The sequence below is a fragment of the Sprattus sprattus genome (assembly GCF_963457725.1).
Source record: "Sprattus sprattus genome assembly, chromosome: 16".
NCBI lineage: Eukaryota > Metazoa > Chordata > Actinopteri > Clupeiformes > Clupeidae > Sprattus > Sprattus sprattus.
The window spans coordinates 14,972,952-14,976,338 of NC_137914.1; positions in this window are offsets into that span (position 1 = coordinate 14,972,952).

Below are 3,387 nucleotides of genomic sequence, written 5' to 3' on the forward strand. Positions count from 1 at the left end.
AAAATAAATGATTGCCTCAGTGAGAGTGCATGTTGTGTATTTCTGTGTGTGTGTGTGTGTTGAGATTTCATATTCAATGATCAGAATCAGATTACAGCTGTCAGAGGCAAGAACATTCAAGGGCCTTTTACGCTTATCCATCCTCATGTGACAGGTGGTCTTTAAAACTGCCTGTTCAAAAACATTGACTAAATCACTTAAGATGTCGATCAATAATTGTGATGTTGTATGACAGTTTAAGCCCACAGGAGTTTCATGAAAACAAATAGAGTAGCCAGCTTCTTGCATTGAATGCTAATTAGGCGTACGGTGGAGAGGCAATTCAAGGCATGACTGCCATTTTAAAGGTATGTTTCCAGAACACGCTACATTATTATTCTGAAATTAATTATGCATATGACCCAGTACAAGCTTATATTTATGACTGTGAAGAAGTGAGACAGTACATTTACATAAATGTCAACATTCAACAAGTTGTGTGTTTGTGTGTGTGTACGTGTGTGTATGTATATATGTGTTTGTTTAAGCATGCATACCAAATTTTTCCAATTTTCTCCAAGTTGCTTTATTTTTGCCCTTTAGTCAGCATGCATGCATGGAAGCCAATTATGTAATAATTACTTTACTCTCAAAGGAGCACAAGTGTCCTTGTAAACCTGACCAGACAGACACACGTCAAACTTTGTTTAATAGGAGTTTATTTACCTTTCTAGCATTTCTAGGGTCCATAGCTCCCTACATTAAAGGAGCTCCAGGCTTGCTCCATAGAGATTCACATGGGGTTTGGGGTCATTTCAAATCATTTTCAAATGGGTTGTATCAACTTTATGTGATCACACCACTGTTTTGCCACAAGTATTTCCAGACTTTAAATCAAACCCAAGGTGAGTTGGGTTATAGACTGAGTCTGTGGAGTAATTTCACGCAATGTTGGAATAGTTAAAATCTATACAGGTACATCGTTAGACTAGAAGATAATTTTTTCAATTACAATGTAATAAATTTTTTATAAGGTGGCCCACTCACTATGAAACACTACTCCCTTCCTTTAGAAGTGAGTTAAATGAGGCTGGTTAGCACGGCACACTGAGGAGAATTACTTCCTCTAGAGCCACTTAATACAATAAGGGACGAGTGAGGACTGTGGCCTGTTATAGATGGAAAGAAATGAGTGTGGCATATGGACAACGGTGTGTGTGTGTCTGTGTGTCTGTGTGTGTGTGTGTGTGTCTGTGTTGGGTTGGGTTGAGAGAGAGAGAGAGAGGGAAAGAGGCACACTGAAGGACAGGAACACAGGGACACACCAGCCTTGACTGTAGCATGACTGGACCCTAGAGTAATGTCTAATAATATCACTGACACCAGTAATACAATGGAGAGCAGGAGAAAGGCAGGAGGGGAGAGGTGTATCAAATCAACAGCATTATGTCATTTTTCACACACTATCACTGCACTGAACAGTAGCAATGCTGCCCAACAGATGAAGTGAACCTATGTAGACAGTGCTACATTCAGCAAGGTCAAGGGTAATGCTTCGGGCCATGGAGGCCATAATAGATGTGATGCCAGCTCACCGAATGTTGGAGATTAATATTACAAATGGCTAAGAACAAAGGATCAAATGCTCATTTAAGAAGTCCTAGAGGTAAACACACAGTGTATTGTTTTTTCACATTACATATTGGGCGGTATGGAGCTCATTCACCAAAATGAAACACCTAACAAATTATACATGATTTCCCCCTACTCCTAATGCTTCACCCAGAACCAAATAGGTGTCAGCCCATAGGAATTCAGACCTACAATCTACCTACAGGAGTACAATCTACCATGCAAGAGTACAATCTACCATGTAACTTTGCTAGACCGAATTGAGAGATACATGTGATGGTTGTAAAAACCTTTTCTCTCTGTGTGGACGTGTGCATATTGCATGAATAAAGCATCATCTTTACTGCAGTATACATAGCAACAACTAAGATGACGTCAGTCTACGTATTTATTAATTGAATGCTCTACTCTTCACCCAAACACTTAACAAATGCTTTCATTTATGTGGGTATTCTTCCACCCCTGGTCATGGTAACCTCTGGAGATAGGTGACCATCTCTCAGAGTACACTCTGATGGCTGGACGCCAGAGGTTATTTGTGGAAATGTACCGCCACAGCTGCGGGGGTTAGATCTATCAGCGTGGTCCATGCGAAACATGCAACACTGATGTATCTCTCTCTCTTTATTTGTCTATCTCCGTATTGCTTTATGAGTAAAACAAACATGTTGCTGTAATATACATTTTGCACAGGATCCCTAATTAATATCAAAGCCTACATTGCTGACAGCGACATTTTGTCAATTAACTGCAGCAAATACATCAGGAAACGTGCAATCTCCATATCAGAACGGTTCCGCAACTTGGATGTAATTCCACCTTTCCCTACACAAACTGCAGAGTTGAGGAAAAACTGCAAAATATTTAGCTTCCTGTGTTGAGGCCATGCAATTTCTCTCTCTCTTTACCTCACTCTCTCTCTCTTTGTTTCTTTCTTTCTCTCCCTCTCTCTCTGTCTCTCTCTTATGTGCAGGATGCAGTTAAATCTCCCAGGGGAGCATTACTTTGGCGCTGTGCAGTGGGCTAGGAGATGAATGCTCTCTCTGCATTGGGTTGTGGTGCAGGGGGGGATGCGACGGCTGAAGATGGTGGCAGGAAGAAGCAATGGATACACCACGTGGATCCAACACTTAACTCTCTGACCACTTTTTAATCTGAGACAGAGAGAGAGAGAGAAAAAGAGATAGAGAGAGAAAGCGAGCCAACACTTTGTCTCCTCAGTTGTTGAGAAGGTAGAGCTTTAAAGAAAAAATAGGGACGAAAAAACAAAACAAAACAAAAAACAGTGTTAAAGGTGCTGCAAGAAGTCAAATTCTCAAGGGTGACTTTCAATGCTGGCCAAGTGTAGTAGATCTGACATGGCCTCCAGTTGAGTTAGTTGTGTGTCATAAGCCATTTTGTGGCTGAGAGTAGAGATGTTGTTTACATGTGTGTGTATATAATATCCAGAATCTCTCTGGGTAACTAATTTAATTAAGCAATATGCTCTGGCCTTGTTGTCGATTGTGTACTACGGCAAGCAGCTGGTGTTTGCGTCACGGGTCAGTACAGAGCACTGGAGGTTAAGTGGCGGGGGAAGGAACAGCCTCCAAATCTCCCAGCATGCCTCTGGCCATTGGTGATTTGGGTGGGTGCCTTTCCAAACTGGGCCCGCTCCAGCGATGGTGTGGAGGACACGGCCGGATTCGGGGACCTGCACGACACGAGACTGGGGAGGGGTGCCAGCTACTCAGTGGTCCAGCACTCGGCCCCCACACAAATGATTTGTATTCCAAG